The following is an 18508-nucleotide window of genomic DNA, read 5'->3' on the forward strand; positions in this document are numbered from 1 at the left end:
TTCCAGCCTCGATAAGCTTCTTGTGTACCTAATGCTTGCTAGAATTTTTTCTGTCTTATTTGAGAGGATTGATCAAATGCTAAAGGAACTGAAATAGCCACAAGGAGGCTGTAGTTTCTAAATACTTTAGGTGACATTCTCATTGTCTGTTCCACCAACAACTTATTTTGAGAACATCATAGAGGATATTTTAATTTATCAGTTGGCATCTAATTCCATAAAGCAAAATTCCAGTCATCATGCTTGATATCTTCCTTTCCCTCATCTTCCACATTGAGTCTTTCACTCACTATATTTTGTCTACTTGCTTTCTAAATGTGGATCTAATACATTCACTATGAATTGGTGTCCACATATTTTATTCTAAACTCTCCTCAAAGCAGTTTGCATGGAAGCCAGAGTAAACTTATTAAAATGTCATTCTGATACACTGAGTGCCCCAAGCCATCAGCTTAAAATTGATAATGACTTTCCACTGCTCTTAGGATAAAGAACAAAACCCTGAATATGGTCCAGAAGCCACTGCATAGTTTGGTTTCCTCCCATCTCTCCAGACTCACGTCATAACACTCCAAATGCCCCTTTCTGGGCAACATTCACTCAACCCTCTTTCAGCTTCTCACAGGGCCATGGTCTCTTCTGCCATAAGGCCTTGCATATGCTGGAATAACATCTGCCCTATCCCCCTCTATCCATTAGCGAATGTTAATCTGTGTAAGTCCAGAATACTCTCCACTATTTGCGCTTGCAGAATTGCTCAAAGAAGGCTTCTGATTTTGCATTCTACCCCTCTCGGGACTAGTTGGTCCTCTAAAATGCAAATATTACAAAATAAAGTGAAGCATGAAATTAACATTTAGCATACAAATTTGCACAATTTTACTATTTAATAAGAATAGTTGATTTTTAAAGCTTACTACTTACAAAAATAATGCAAATTATTTGTTGCGGGCCACCTGCTTACTCTTTAAAACATTCCTAAGAGGTACTGCAATTTTCACTCTTATTTTTGCAGATGAAGACCTGAAGTTAAAAGAGATTAAGTAAATACTGAAGCTAATGCAAAGAGTATATGGGTAGGTCAGGAACTTGAACCTAATACATTGAGTCCATGTGTTATAACACTTCAGTTCACAAAACAATAGACAATCTATTCAACCATCAACTTCAAAATGCATGTATTGATGTATTAAATATTTACTCAGTACCTTCTTCTGAAGGCACCATTTTAAGCAGCATGTCTTTTTTGATAGTGTTCCCTTTTCAAGATTTTTGAAAGTTAATTGCTTTAAAACTGAAATGCAAGTTGAATTACCAGTGAATCTTCAGAAGAATTTTAGTTGCTGTAATTTTAATTCAAGATGAATTAATAAATTCATAAATGAATTCATGAATAGGTGAAAAATGTTATAGACACTCTACAATTGATTTTTTTGAGACGGAGTCTTGCTCTGCAGCCCAGGCTGGAGTGCAGTGGCGTGATTTTGGCTTACTGCAACCTCCGCCTCCTGGGTTCAAGTTATTCTCCTGCCTCAGCCTCCTGAGTAGCTGGGATTACAGGCGTGGGCCACCATACCCAGCTAATTTTTGTATTTTTAGTAGAGAAGGAGTTTCACCACATTGGCCAGGTTGGTCTCAAACTCCCAACCTCAAGCCATCCACCTGCCTCAGCCTCCCAAAGTGCTGAGATTACAGGCTTGTGCCACCACGCCTGGCTGACACTCTACAAGATTTTTATACTTAGTCTTCAATTTAATCCTCAAACATTGTTCTAACTCCCTTAATTTTGATGAAGAAAGTTAGACTTTAAAAATTAAAAGAAGGAAAGATGAACAACAAAATCTTGTACTGAGAAAAAGCTTAAGTGGCAGAGCAGGGTTCAGGGCTGGATATTTCTAAATTGGAAGAACACAATTTTTCTAAATTGGAAGAACGTAATTTTTCTTATCTTTTCTTTTTTTTTTTTTTTTTTTTTTTGAGACAGAGGCTCATACTTTCTCCCAGGCTGGAGTGCAATGGCACGATCTCGGCTTACTGCAACATCTGCCTCCCAGGTTCAAGCGAATCTCCTGCCTCAGCCTCCAGAATAGCTGGCATTACAGGCACCTGCAACCACGCCTGGCTAATTTTTGTATTTTTAGTAAAGACGGGGTTTCACCATGTTGGCCAGGCTGGTCTCAAACTCCTGACCTCAGGTGATCTGCCTGCCTCAGCCTCCCAAAGTGCTGGGATTACAGGCATGAGCCACCACGCCCGGCCAGGAAGAGCATAATTTTAAAGAATAACTTTATCTCTGTCAATGGAATTGAATGTATATGCATACAAAGATGCATGGCTTTGAGTTTATTTTAAAAATGTAATTGTCTATACAGAAAATAAATGGTATAACAAGTCCATTATTCTTTCTTAAAATTCCTTTAAGTTGCAAGTGTCTTTCAGGTAGTGGTTATATGATTGGTCTCTAAAGTCAGAATAAAATTTAAATTCTTATTCTGTTACTTACTGGGTGAATGACCTTGAGCAAGTCCCCCTCTTTTTTTTGCAGCCCGGTTTACTCAACAGTCAATAGGAATAATGGGAGTAATAATAAGATTGTTCTAATAATTAAATGAGATAAATATTTATGTGAAGTCTAGTGAAAATGTCCTGGCTATGTTAGATTCAAACAGGTTATTCTTCAAAGAAAGTCATTTGAAATAGCTTTTTCAAACTACTGACCACCTAATTGCTAAGAAATCTGCATATGTGAGAGAAACAGTGATAAGGTTGGGTTATACTCAGACCCTATACTCAGACATATAGGGAAACTATATTTAGTTTCCTTTCATGGGGCATGACACACCCACCCTAGTGATGTTTCATAGGTGTTTCCATGTTTCCATGGTATTCTATTTGATCAAATTTCTGGTATCAAAAATGAACATTTGATGAATAAAATATAATAATATTATAAATTATATTTACAATATATATTATATACAATATTATAAACTATAGATTTTCATGGAATCTTAGATCTTTAGATTACTTATGTAAGGCCACCTTAGATGTTGTTTAGCTCACTCCTTTATCAATGAAGAGATAAAATAACTGTCTACTTTAATCAGTTTTATTTTAAACATTATGGTTTATAAAATAAAATATAAAAGGTTTTTACAAATATCTAGTAAGCAAAAATGAATTCAGCTTTCATTTAGTCTTAATCAATTTTAAATTATAGAAAATGTGCAGAGTTGATGGAAATTTCATTGCTGTTGTTTATGAAGGTTAGTAAAATAATCTAGGGTCAGGTACCAGAAGGTTTGCCTCAGTACATATTTCTTTTCTTCCTTTACTAATAGAATTCCTTAATTTTAGCAATTGCAATGCCCATCTTGAATAATGTCTGTGTTTTTAAAACTTTCCTTGCAGCTAAGTGCAACTCTAAGTTTTGCCAGTGGGCTAGAAGTGGACATGAAACGTCCAACTTCTAAAATGTGTTCTTAAAGAAAGGAGACTTCCTCTCCACCTTCCTTTTACCTGTATGCTCATGGAACGCAGAAGTAACAGCAGGAACTCTAGCAAATGTGTTGTACATGAAATATTAACAAATATAGGTTGTTGTGGAAGACAAGCAGAACAACATAGTAAGAAGGTCCTAGATTATTATTGGAGCTATCACATCTATCCTGGGCTATAAATCCAGACATTTGGAAGAGAGAGAAATATATTTGTACCTTGTTTAAGTCACTATTTCACTTGTATCTGTTTTATGGCTAACAAGACCTTTGTATTCCACTTCTTATGTAGCAGTTGTTTCTTCATACCCCATAGTTACTCCCATGAATGACTAAAAACTAGTCACTTTTTTTCTGCAAAAATTTTGTAATTTCTTTAGTCCTGCCCCCCAGCTAACAAGGCAGATTATTTAGCTTTGTTGACATATGAGTCAAACATTCATAAGTATATACTAGAGGCCAAAAACAGTAACAACAAACATTCTGGTCTTATCCTCAGTTTTTCTGGTTGCATTGAGCTTTCAATGTGAAAAAATAACATTTAAGCAAACTTTAAGCTAACCATGTTTTATTCCAAATTCTGATATTCAAGTCATATAGTTAAATGTAAAAAATAAAAACACAGACTTTCTTTTTTCTTTATTAGAAGACTTGACAACCTTTCACCTTTTTATAAAACCACATGTCTTTCAAAATCAATGTCTATTTGGGATACATTTTAAATCAATGCCAGTTCAGCCCTTTCACTTACCAAAAAGACTAGAGCAGCAATGACATCACTTCCTCAAAGCTTAAAATCTACTTCAAATTCAGTAGTAAATATTGCAAATGCATTTGTTATTCTTTGGAATACAATGGAAGCAGAAGTGACAGAATTATTCTTGCAAATTGCTTTCATAAATGTTATTCCTTTGGAATTAAACATTCTTGAACTCTTTTCTGCTTTACTGATCTCTTTCATGCCACCACTTTGTTATAGTTTGGCTGTGTCCCCACGCAAATTTGTTTTGAATTGTAGCTCCTGTAATCCCTATGTATTGTGGGAGGGACCTGGTAGGGGGTAATTGAATCATTGGGGCAGATTTTTCCCATGCTGTTCTTGTGATAGTGATAAGTCTTATGAGATCTAATGGTTTTATAAAGGTCGGTTCCCCTGCACATGCTCTTGCCTGCCTCCATGTAAGACATGCCTTTCCTCCTCCTTTGACTTCCACCATGATTGTGGGGCCTCCCCAGTCATGTGGAGCTGTGAGTCCATTAACCCTGTTTTTCTTTATAAATTACCCAGTCTTGGGTAGTTCTTCATAGCAGTATAAAATGGACTAATACATCTTTGATAAAGCCTACTTTCACAATTGTGTATTGCATTTCTTTACACTGTTTGAAGATTCTGATTAAATTGTCCAGGTACTCTCCACATACACTCTACTGCTTAGGGCTTTGCCTCTCCTTCTCCAAAGGATAATATCTATTAATGTAGATGAATAAGAGAGAGCTATTGTAAAATCACATGGAGAGTATACAATCAGTGTATCTCAGTATTTTGATTATTTTATAATTTCATCACCCATATAAACAATCATTCCTTTTCAGATAAATTTCCTTTAAACAAGAAAAAAATAATCATGGCTATGTTTAAAAAGAAGCTTAAAATTTTCAGTGTTTATAATCCTGGGTTTTGGTTATTGTTAACATATAATAAATCACATTCTTCCAGGTGAGAAGGGCAGACATGAGCCAACATAATGAGATGATTCTGGAACCTTGTAGTCTCAAGTATGATGAGTATTGAATGTGGATTCCTCTATGTCTTAGCCCTTTCTTTACTCAACTAGTTTATGACTTATTTTAAAAAATCAAGTACGTTCTGTGCTTTATTTTAAACATAGAAACCTTCATATATTCCAATTTGAATTGAAAAGTTTCCCGTTCAGATTTCTGAGGTTGCTTGAAATTATGGGAATGTTAATTTTTGATTATTTCAACTAATTGAAATTATTGATCAAGAACAAGGTATCTATTTCACTGCACTAAGAAAACATGTCGGATGATTTGACCAAAGCTTGAAAAGAATAGGTAGAGTGAAAGAGCCACAAAGATATACTATTCATTCAATTTAGTCTATTGTCCCCAGTTCTCTGAGTTAAGAAATAAAATATATATAGAGAAATATACAAGTGCAAAATAAGGCAAAGAAACACTATTTTTCTAAGTTACCAAATAGCAGAATCTTCAGTATACCTGAAGAGTCTCAACAGAATGGGACCTTACTTGAACACGAATTAATAAGATGTTGCAAGAATATTTCAGAATAAAAATACGCTGTGTTTAAACAACAACATCCAAGAGGCAGGCTCAGAGAAGATTGAGGACCAGACACAGACACAGGTGGGATGGAACAATCACTTATTTCCTGAATGTTCATAATGTAGGGGTATTTTTTCTGCCCAATGTGGCCTCGCAATTGAAACTGTGTAAACTCAATATTTATATTGATCCCTTTCTTGCAGTACTCACCTTCAACTTCCCTGTTTTCATCTACAATAAACAACCTACACGTAATTATGTACAGCTATTTTCAGAAGGCATTTATAAATATAAAATATTTGGTTAGACTGCAGCTGCTTCACATTAGTGATGGGAAAGTATGTCATAGAATCCAAATGAATGTGCCCTGTGCCTCCATGGATCAGCCTTTGAAGGCCCCTTTGATAATTTTCTCTAGTACCTAAAATATGATAAATTCTGCACAGTTTGCTTTAATGTATGGGGCATAAGCAAGTGTATATAGACCCACATGTTCCCAAATAACAGGTAAAATAGTTTTTGATGAGGAAAATGTGTATGTTTTATTTTATGCAATATAGTTCTTTAATTCAAGTTTTATAGGGAACAAATAAAAAGATTGCATAAAAATATAGTACTCATACTTCTATGTTTATGTCACTAATAGTGCAGATGATGGAGGAAATTTTTTATTTTTCCTGAATGAATGTAATAAAATACTATTAATTTTTGCTATAGCCTTCCTTTCTCTTCCCTCCTATCTTCTATCTATCCTTCCATCTGTCCTTCTTTCCTTCCTCCCTTCCTTCCTTCATCCTGTGTAACAGTTCCTGAATATCCACTGTATGCAAACCACTGCTCTAGTTGCTAGATTAAATAACACTGCTTAATTAAAATGATGTAATTTGTTAAATAAATGTTTAATTTAAATCCAGAAATCGTTTATCTTTTGGTTTCCATAGAGTGATTTTCTCAGAGATTCTCATACTAAACATCTTAGTCCCAGGGCCAGGTGGTTTCATGTGGAATATAAAGCTCTCATGCTCTGAAACATTGTTTATTAGAAAAATTGTTTCTTTATGCCAGTGGAATGACTTGTTAAGAGTGTAATTGTCCTTCCACAGACTACCACCCTTATTTTCTGCTTTTCCCCTAGAATTTACTGTTTCTCTTCTCTTGCTTCTGAGTTCTCAATAACTACAGCTTCAACATCAATCACTATGATGACTTTCCATCCTTGTAGAGGAAAACAAAGATGCGCTTAATTTGCATCCCAAATTGCCCCTGGCTTTTTCCACATTTGCAAATGGCTTTAATACTGCTACAGCAAATCACCCTCCCTGCCATTTTTTATTCACTAAATTGAGTAGTGTATGTGACAATTCTGAAGAAAATAGACTGGAATTGTAACAGGTCTAAAAATAAATATTTATTTTATTTTATTTTTTGTTTACCATGAGAACTCCTCTGCTGCCTTTAAATCTTGGTTAGTGGTAGCATCATTTCTCTGGTAGCCAAGGTTCAACTTCGTGTCATTTTTCTTGATTCAACTTGCCTAAGTCACAGAGTACCCAGATGTTTGGTTATCTCTACTCCTCCAAATATTTATAGCTCTGGCTAGTGACTCTTTATTCAATTTCTTGCATTAAGATCTTCAGCATTCAGATTTTTATTTCTGCTTATTTTACTTGTATCTAGAACTACCTTGTTCAGTATGGTGGACACTAACCACATTTGACTATTGATCAAATGAAGCTAGGAATGTAATAACTCTAATTTTATTTTCCTTAGGTATAGTTAATTTAGTTTAAATAGCCACTTAAGGAGAGTGGCTACTGTATTGAACAACAGATTATTAGAGAGAATAAAATTCTATGATTTTAAAATCAAGATTACTAAAATAAGTGAGATTTCTAGATGGAAACAAAAAAAAAGTCCTTTTGATAAGTGAGATTGTAAAAACTGGCAAGATGTGGATTGTCTCTCCTGGAACAGGTTTAGGAAGAAAACAAGCACATCTTGGTCTTAAATCAGTTAAATCTGTACTGTCCAACACAGTAGCCCCTAACCACATGTGGCCATTGATATTTACATTAATTAAAGTCAAATAAAATTGTAAATACAGTTTGTCAGTCACAGTAGCTAGCTGCATTTGAGGCCCCATAGCCATGAGTGGCTAGGAGAGGGTAGGATGTTTCCATTACTGTGCAAAGTTAGTCCGGACATTTCTTGTCTAAAGTCCAACCGTCTTTGTTTCAGGTATGGACTGTTACCATAACCTTCTTGTTTGGAGCTCTCCTTGCAATATCTCCTCTTGAAATAAATTACAAAGCCAGATTATTTTTACTTAAGTACTGCTTGCTATAAACCAACACCAAAAAATATTTAAAAATATTCTGTTGACTAGGAAATTTTGTCATAACTTCTAACACCCAGTCTTCAAAGTTCTTCTTATTAGAACACTGTAAATGTCTTGAAATCTACAATTCTATGCTCTCCCAAGTGAATGTACTAATCAAGAACAAATGAGTACATCTGTGATTCATTTGAGACATGAGATTCATTCCAATATTCCATCATTTTCTCAAAACATAGAAGACTTTCCACCTCACCGATCCTCACAAGGTTACCTCAATTCTGAGCCACATTTAACCCCTGTCTTTACAGGAATTCTCTGTGACCCCACTGCTTGCAGTCATCCCTATCTTTTCTTTCTCTCTGAACTTCTAAAGCATGTCTGGGATAGAAAAAACCTGAGTGTGCGTCAACTCAAAATGGTTGGTAGTGTGTGTGTGGAGTGCAGTGTTGAGGGGAAGAGTGAGAGGGCTTGTAAGAAAAAGCGATAATGACCGCTGGCAATCAAAGTAATCAGTAAAGGGAGGAAGTGTGCCAGATAAGCCAACCTTGAGCACTTGCCAATCTTGTCTTATTATGAACTTTTTATTTCAACTTGCCTTGGTCACAGGGTTCCTAGATGTTTGGTTAACTGTCATTTCTGGGTGTGTTTGTGCGAGCATTTCCAGTGAGATTAGAATTTAAATTGGTAGACTGAGCCAAGCAGATGGCCCTCGTTAGTATGGATGGGCATCATCCAATCCACTGAAGCCCTGAATAGAGCCAAAAGGTGGATAATGAAAGAATTCACCCTCTTTCTGCCTGATCCATGAACTGGAACATTGGTCTTCTGGTTTCAGGCTGGGACTTACCTCCTTGGCACTCATAATTCTCATGTCTTTAGACTTGGACTGGAACTACTTCCTGGCTTTCCAGGGGCTCCAGGTTGCAGATAATGGAACATGGGACTTCTCAGCCTCCATAATCACATAAGTGAATTCCTATAATAAATCTTGTTATTTATATCTATATCTATATCATCTATCTCCTGTTGGTTCACTTTCTTGAGAGAACCCTAATATGCCTTCTCTTAGGTATTTGAATCTCCAGGTATTTATTCTTCTATCAACATTTATTAAGCTCCTATAGTGTACTAGAGACCATGTTGTAGAGGTGAAAGACAAGACCTTTCAATGAACACATTTATGTTGAAATAATGCACTGTACACTGTAGGTATAAGTCATGGTTTATTCCTATGGATTATCATGACTAAAAGAAAACCAGAAACTTAGACAAAAGGATCAGTGGAATATTCTTTAAGTTTATACATGACATCATTACATTCTAAAATAATATGGATCACATTAGAAAACCTACAAATCACATTTAGTTTATTTATAATTGCAAACATAGAATTTCTATGAAAATTATAGCACAAGCAGTTAAATTTTAATTTCGGATAGTGAAAATTTTGTAGTTTAAATACGTCTAAAATATTGTGCGGGGTATACTTATAATAAACAATTATTTGTTGTTTATATGCTATTGAAATTTACTTGGGCATCTTGAGTTTTCTTGTGTGTTGGTTTTTTGGCTAAATTTGGCCTTGTAAAAATTACAAAGAGTTCTGTTTCAGTGAGAACTCAAAAGAAGGCCGGGCACATTGGCTCACCCCTGTAATCCCAGTACTTTGGGAGGCCGAGGCAGGTGGATTGCTTGAGCCCGGGAGTTCAATACCAGCCTGAGCAACATGGTGAAATTCCATTTCTACCAAAAATACACACACACACACACACACACACACACACACACACACACACACACACACAAAGAAAATAGCCGGGCATGGTGGTGTGCACCTGTGGTCCCAGTTACACGGAAGGCTAAGGTCAGAGGATTTCTTGAGCCTAGGAAGATGAGGCTGCAGGGAGCCATGGTCGCGCCACCGCACTCCAACCTGGGCAAGAGAGTGAGGCCCTGTCTCAAAACAAACAAACAAATAAACAAACACACAAACAGAAAACTAAAAAGAAACCTAAGTGTGAGAAGTCCTAAACTTCAGCAATTTTTTTTTCTACCACACGCCATATAGTAAATACTTGGGATTCTGGGAGCCACAAACTCTCTGTTGCATATTATTATTAATTTTTAACAATCCTTTTGAAATGTAAAAATAATTCTTAGCAAGGGGCAACATGAAAACAGCATGTTGGCTGAATTTGACCCACCAATTTACACAGAGGAATGAGCCATATTTAAATAATTAATCGGTAAGTTTTTCAGTCTGATCCTCCAGGCTCTTAGCAGTCTGATGCCAGCTTAATGTCCCTGCCCACCAGCTGTCAGTTGAAAGCCTTCCATTCTGCTTACCTGTTCTTTGAATTCACCTTGCTTTTTTCTCTTGTTAGGTTTCTGTTTTCTGGGTACCTTACTTGTCCTGCTTTACTCTCTACTTCTTGCATTTTAAAATGTGACTCATTTTTCAAGGTTCAGCTCATGTGCAGCCTCTCTGGTGGATTCCCAAAGAGATCCTGGACATTGCACATTTTATTAATATGCTTTAATGGATTATAAATGGATTTAATGGATTATAAATTCTCCAAAAGCAATGAATGCATCTTTCATGCCCTAGAACCTTACTTAGAACCTCGTACCTAGAACATTGCTATGTCCAGAAAAAATACTCATCAATATTTTTATTAAATCCAAGAACACAATTCTTACAGTTGTCTTGATAAATTATTTCCTTTCTTTTTTTTTCTGAGACAAGGTTTCACTCTGTTGCCCAGCTTTGAGTGCAGTGGGATGTGATCTCAGCTCACTGTAGCCTCAAACTCCTGAGCTCAAGAGATCCTCCCACCGTAACCTCCCAAGTAGCTGTGACTATAGTCACACACCAATACACCTGGCTAATTTTGTTTATTTTTTATACAGACAAGGAATCACTATGCTGCCCAGTATGGTCTTGAACTACTGGACTCAAATGATCCTCCCACTTTGGCCTCCCAAAGCGCTGGGATTACAGGAATCAGCTGCTGTACCTGGACTGATAAATTATTTTTGTTTCAATCATTCTAATATAAAAATTAAATTTAAATAATTTGAATGTTCTTTACCCTGAATGTTTCAGCCTTAACTTCCTTCCTCTTTACTTCATTGACACATGTTAAAAATGATAAGGAGACCTGGATTGGAAATTTTCTCTTGCTGATATAAAATGATACATTCTGAAGTAAGAGTTCTATATCAAAAGAGTATATCACTAAAAATCCAAATGTCATTGGATAAATATATAGCTTTCTTAAGATTTTCAGTAGCCGGGTGCGGTGGCTCAAGCCTGTAATCCCAGCACTTTGGGGGGCCAAGACGGGTGGATCACGAGGTCAGGAGATCGAGACCATCCTGGCTAACCCGGTGAAACCCTGTCTCTACTAAAAAAATACAAAAAAAAAAAAAACTAGCCGGGCGAGATGGCGGGCGCCTGTAGTCCCAGTTACTCCGGAGGCTGAGGCAGGAGAATGGCGTGAACCCGGGAGGCGGAGCTTGCAGTGAGCTAGATCTGGCCACTGCACTCCAGCCTGGGCGACAGAGCGAGACTCCGTCTCAATAAATAAATAAATAAATAAATAAATAAATAAATAAATAAATAAAAAAGATTTTCAGTAAAGGCACCTGGAGTAAATATCATGTTCATTTACTGACAACCTGATTTGTAGAAACTGCATTTGCCTGGCTCAAAACCAACCAATTGCTCCCAGATTTTAAAGATTTCCAATAGTTCATCTCCAAATGTAAAAAAACCAAAACACACTTGGCATTAATGTAGCACTCACTGTAGGGTCATATTGGTCATTTATTTCATTTCTTTTTCATTCACTTAGAAGGCCCAGCATTGAGCTTTGCCTCATGTATTCAATAGCTGTTAAAGGGATCAGCTGCTAATCTGCTGCTTGAGTTTTCTAACCACCGTAATGAGAAATGTTAGGTCTAAATACCATCATGCTCATTGCTCACACAAGGATGCTCAGCTATTTTATTCAAAATACAACTCCATTCATCACTCTGAGCAGCGATGTACAGAGAGGAAAAGAAAAGTAAACCAGGCCTCAAGGAATCCATCCAAAATGAGGTAGATATTATAAGGGAGAGAAATCCCCAAATGAAATGAAATGAAATGTTATAGTTGACTTAGAATAGTCTTTAAAACCCATTAATTTTCTTGCATGTTTGATCCAAAGCATTATTTCCAGAGACTGACCCTGAAAGAATTGCTTAAGACCAGGACTCTTGTTCTGGCCTGGATCACACACTGTTGGACATCTATACGTAGTACACCACATTATACATAGCACTGACATGTGTAAACCTGTGTGCATTTACTTTTCTAATACTTGTTCGTCTCTGGCATACTTTATATATATATGTATATATATACACATATATATAACATATATATTACATATATAACATACATACACACAAGTACACACACACAAAGTATATAAGGGCTGGATAGTATAATTGTGCAATAATGTTTTTGGTGAAAGTGGTGGCAAGTGGATTGCTTTGGCGACATGCTGGAATATGCTTCCATTGGCAGAAGTAAGGCTTTCAAAACTCGTTCTCATTTTTCTCTAGCAACTGGGAATATTAATAATTGAAGATGTGTTGGTATAAAAATAATTATAATAATCACAATGAAGTGGTGTTAATTATATCACAAGATATAAGACATATATATTATAAGATGTCATAAAATCTTTGAGATGATTGATACTTAAATGCGGCCCCCTGTGCCGCCCTGGGGCGTCACTCTCCCTGGGTTCTTGGCGGTGCTCGCTCTGCTCCACATGCTCAGCCCAGGCTCCTGCTCACCCGGAGTCGCGCCATGGGAGCGAGGACCTTGCCGCGGCACTAGACAAGGACAATGAGAAGGGGGAGCACATGGAGTCCCTGCGGAGAGGCTGGACTCTGGGCAGGAGCCTTTGCGGGCGGGTGCAGCCTCCTCTGGAAGCCCTGGTCGCTGCCAGGTGCCTGCTGCGCCCTGCGAGCTCCGCGGCGGTGGAGCTAGGCCCGCGCTGCTGGCTCTGGGCCCCGCCTGTGCACCCTCTGCCCTTTGTCCTGCCCATGAGGCCCGGGCCTCAGCTGGCCCGGGGTTCCTGAAGTTAGCTGACGATGGGCTGTCGGCTGAGACTGGGTCGTGGGCCTTGTGCTCTGGCAGCCGCGTCACCATCGCCGGGCCTTCCCGCGGTGCTGCTCGCAATTCGGGATGCCTGGGCTTGCGGTCTGCTGGGTTGCCTGGCGCTGCGAACCCCGTCACCTTCCATCGTGGCCACCACGCTGCCCGCTGGACAGCCCTGGTCTGCAGCTTTTCTGGGACCCCTCTGGCCCCAAGAAGACGTAACTCACATCAGCTTGTGACACCAGGGCCCAGCTGTTGGTGAGCGAGCGCTGGCGCCGTGGCTCCTGGGCTCCCCTAACCCCGTGGCCCGTGCCGCCTGCACCTCTGCCAGGGCTGCGCTGCGCAAGTGGCTCCAGCCAGCCAGCCCTAGCCCACGAGCGGGACTTTCCTCTCCCCCAGATTATCGCCCTCTGCAGGGATACAGGGCTATGGAGGACGCAGCGGACACCTTCCAAAGTTTGTGGAGACTCTTCCACCACGCCAAAAGTTTCACCATCAGCTGCAATGCCTCCTGGGGCGCAGAGACCCCTCCGCATGTGGACCAGGCAGTGTCTTTGCTGGGCACCCACAGCGCTCACCACCCCACGTGCAGACCCCTACTTCGTGTTCCTCCTCCTCCACGTTCCACATCCAAAGTTCTCTCGTCATTTCTAAGCAGAAGAAATCCAAAGAAACTGAAATTAGAAAGAGAGAGAGAGAGAGAGAGAGAGAGAGAGAGAGAGAGAGAGAGAGAGAGATACAGAGCCATGAGCGTATGGAAAGCATAAAACGCCCTAAAGCCAATAACAAATTTGTATTTCTTTTAAACATTCTGCACATCTCCAATGATGAATGATTTATTTATTTATTTATTTATTTTTACCACTGTCAATTCGTAATTATTAACTTCTCCGGCATTAATGAATAGAAATTGAATCACATATGGGAGTATAATTTTTATTGTATGAAGCTTTTCATATTTTAAAAAATAATTGTCCAATTTTTCTCCATGGATTAACAATTAATGGGAAATTTGCAACATTGCTGTGTTAATGTCTCCTGAGATAATTAGATGTGAATAATCTTTTATAAACAGAATTTCCTGGGTGGAATTGCTCATCTTTGGGAGCTCCATAAATAACCATGTCCCAAGAGAACTGTGAATTTGGGAACTGCAAGAACTGAGTCCTGACTCGTCCAGCCTGGAAGCTTTTGGGTGATCAATCACTCTTGCAGGTGACTTCACCGTCTTCTGTTGAAGGGCCAGTGAGAGCCTGGGGGTTTCAACCCGCAAGAGTCTTACCATTTTGGGGTTAGCATTAACAGTGAGGAACAGGCATACTTTTGTGATATTCTCCATATGTAATAAAATAGTTTCCAAAACAAAGCAAAGTGTGAGTGGTGACTATTGAGAGGACCCTTTCTATCTTTGCTGGATTCCCAGAGATTTCTGGGTTTCTTTTGGAGTCAGTAGTATTTCAATGTTAATTCTGAGCTCTTGACACCCACAATATGAGTTGCAGCCAGTGACTAGAGCTGCAGCTTGTTAAACTGATCACTGGTGGTGGAGCCTGTTCGTCCTGCTCACTTCTTAAAAGGTCGGCTTGGTCAGAGGTTAGTGCTTCCCTGCCAGAAATAAGCAGTTAGGAATCAAGTAAAGGAGTCAGCTAAAAGCATCATTACTCAGTAGTGAGGTCATAGCTAGATGGTTGTTGATCTCATTTTCTCTCTGCTGCTGATTTCAAGGCTTTATACCATGTTTTGATGTAACACAGAATGTATGCTATGAAGAACAAATAGTCTGTTAGTTTCTTGGAGCTATACTCCATTATTGGAACTGGGGACAACAATTTGAAGGACATTATTACTTAGACAGTTTAATCTGCCTTTGGCTAGAATAAACTTCAAGTTCCAAGGGCTAGGTTCAGTTGTTATGCAAATTTAGATTGTTGCTGTAAAATGTACAAAAAAAAAAAAAAAAGGACAGGACTCTTTAGATGAAATAAGAATTTAACTGTATTTGAACCCTGTTGAAGGCCAGACAAGTTTAGGCAAAATACCACAACTGAATATTCTGTGATGAGTCCCTTTAAATTCCAACATATCATCTATGTTGTTCAATATGACACACACACTGGAAAAGGTTGTGTATTCAGTAGTTGTTGAGTGTCGGGTTCTGTGTATGTCAGTTTATGTCAAGTTTGCTCATTGTGTTCATCAAATATCCCTTTCATGGATTTTATCTGTTGGTTCCATCACTTATTGAAGGGAATGTTAAAATCTATATTGTAGATTAGCCTATTTTCCTTTTCGTTGTATCAGTTTCTGTAGTAAATAATTTGAAGGGATATTTTATATTTGTACATATTTAAAATTGGCATACTTTTCTAGTGACTGACATCATAAAATCTATTTTATCTCTAGCAATGTTTCTTGGCTTATGTCTGATCTATCAACAATAACATAGCAAGATGAGCTTTGTGCTGATTAGTGTTTGCAGGGCATGTTTTCCATTGTTTTGCTTGCAAAATGTCTGTATTCTTGTATTCAGATAAATTAATTAAAATGTAAAAAATAAATATATAGTATAAAAACATTAAAAAGTAAATATTCTAAAAATCCAGCCAGAGATGTTTCACTTTTAATTGAAGTGTTTAGGACCACAGCTCTCACACTTGTGTGCTAAGGTGCCCTGAGATACTGTGTTTAACTGACAGCGGCACCAGTGGATAGCTTGTGAGTATGTATATGTGCGTGTGTGTATTTGAGATGGGGGTCTCACTCTGTCCCCCAGGCTGGAGTGCAGTGGTAAGTTCTAGGCCCACTGCAGCCTCTGCCTCCCTGAGTAGCTGGGACTACAGGCATGCACCACCACACCTGGCTAATTTTTGTATTTTTAGTAGAGATGGGGTTTTGCCATGTTGCCCAGGCTGTGTATTTTTGAGGGAAACAAAGCAGCATTTGCTGGAGACCTTAAGAACTACTAGCCTGAAGCAGTTCATAGTTTCAAAAGTAATTAGAAGTACGTTTCTTTACCTTTAAGGTGGGTGTTGTTAATTACCACAATAAAAGCAAGTATTGTGCTAAAGTCAGTGTGGAATAGGAAATCAGGTCCAGTGGTTGAGATCCAGTCCGATTTTAAGATCTGAAAAGTTGTGCTGCATGTCCAACAGGCACACACATCGCATTAGCAAGTAATTGTGCTTTTGTAAGAATGAAACAAAAATACTGTATGTGTTTTTTGTTTGTTTGTTTGTTTATGTTTTTGAAACAGAGTCTTGCTCTGTTGCCCAGGTTGGAGTGCAGTGGCATGATCTCGGCTCACTGCAAGCTCCCCCTTCCGGGTTCACGCCATTCTCCTGCCTCAGCCTCCCGAGTAACTGGGACTACAGGCGCCCGCCGCTGCGCCCGGCTAATTTTTTTTGTATTTCAGTAGAGACGAGGTTTCACTGTGATCTTAATCTCCTGACCTCGTGATCCACCTGCCTCGGCTTCCCAAAGTGCTGGGATTACAGGCGTGAGCCATCGTGCCCAGTGGTGTGTTATTTTTTATACGTACTTGCAAATCCATCGCCAAAATAAAAATAATGAACATATTCAGCACGGATAAAAGTTGCCCCTTGCACTTTCATAATCCCAAACTTTCTGTGCCTTCCTACTTTACACCCTTCCTGGCCATCAACAACAATCTGTAACTATAAAATAGTTTGCCTCATCTAGACATTTACATAAACAAAGTATAGCATGGACCTGTTTTTGGAGGGGTCTGGCATCTTTCACATAGCATAATTATTTTGAGATTCTGCTATATTGCAGGCATCAATAGGTCATTAATTTTATTATTGAGTAGTATTCTATTGTGAGGTTAGGTCACAACTTATGTATCCATTTGCCTGCTGATGGGTTTTTGCATTGCTTCCAGTTTTGGACTTATACAAATACATTTGCAATAAACATTCATGTACATAAGTTCTTATAAATTTGAGTAAATATTAGGAATGTAATAGCTAATAGGTTTAGGCTTAGTTTTAAGACACTGTCACAATGTTTGCCAAAATGGTTGTACCATTTTATATTTTTATCAGCAGTATATGAGAATTCCACACTCTTGCCAACATTTTGTATGGGCCTTCTTTTAAAATTTTAGATATTTTCGTGTTTACAATAGTATTTTATTATAGTTTCATAATGCCTAAAAGTATTTAGTGTCTCTTTATGTACTTGCATGCCATCTGTATATATTTGGTAAAGTGTATGTTCACATTTTTTTTTGCTTCTTCCTTTTTTTTTTCTTTTGCTTATTTTCTCATATTAAATTTTAATAGGTTTTTTATATGCTCTGGATTCAAATCCCTTATTAGATATGAGATTTGCAAGTATTTTCTCCTTGTCTGAGTTTTCTTTTTTGTTCTCATAACACTGTCTTTCAAATAGCAGATGCTCTTAATTTTGATGGGGCCCAATTTATTAATTGTTCTTGTGCATTGTGCTTTTCGGGCTTCATCTAAGAAATTTTTAATTAATTGAATATTACAAAGATTTTTTTCTGTATTTTCATCTAAAAGTTCATAGCTTGTAATACTTTATTTTATGTTTAAGTCAATGTTCCTATAAGTGACAGAGCTTTAACCCAAGTCACTGTCATGCATAGCTGGACCCAGGGGCTTATATGAAATCATCAAGAAATGTTCTTCTTTCTCTTGACAGTTTTCCTTGTGTTTTAACCTCATTTTCTGTCTCTGAAGATGACTTTCTTCTCTTTCTGTAGAGAGAAGTGCTACAAATAACTCACTTTACTTTGTCCTTGCACACCACAGTGGTAGAAAAAGCAAGAGTCCTTCCTGTTGATTCCAAAAGAAAAGTACTGAATCAGTTGCTATGATACAAGAGTAGAGTCTCTGGCCAGAGCTGGGCATCATGCTCACTTCCAGGGCTGGGGCTGGTAGGTTGTGTCAGACCGAATTGGTGCTCATTGAAATATTCCTCAAAGAAAAGAGGGGCTCAAGAGGAGAGTTCCTGAACACCCCACCAAAAAATGGCCACTACATACACACCTACAATTCCCTGCCATTTTATAAGCAACTGTTTGGGTGGAAAATGACTAGAAATTCAGTTGTCATTAACTTTCCTTTTTAATGTCAGTAGAATGAGCCATGCATTTCACATGTTGTGGGTTATGTCCATGATAGTCATTTCTGTATATTAGGTATCAATTTGGAGTATCATCTA

The 18508-nt window shown here is 38.1% G+C and overlaps 1 pseudogene; it reads right to left on the minus strand.

The window, feature by feature from the left end:
* Nucleotides 1–13434: 13434 nt before the first annotated feature.
* LOC139359276 (protein FAM182B pseudogene) lies at nt 13435–18350 on the minus strand (annotated as a pseudogene).
* Between the last annotated feature and the right edge of the window lie 158 nt (nt 18351–18508).

Source organism: Macaca nemestrina, chromosome 17 (genome assembly GCF_043159975.1).
Source record: "Macaca nemestrina isolate mMacNem1 chromosome 17, mMacNem.hap1, whole genome shotgun sequence".
NCBI classification, from domain to species: domain Eukaryota; kingdom Metazoa; phylum Chordata; class Mammalia; order Primates; family Cercopithecidae; genus Macaca; species Macaca nemestrina.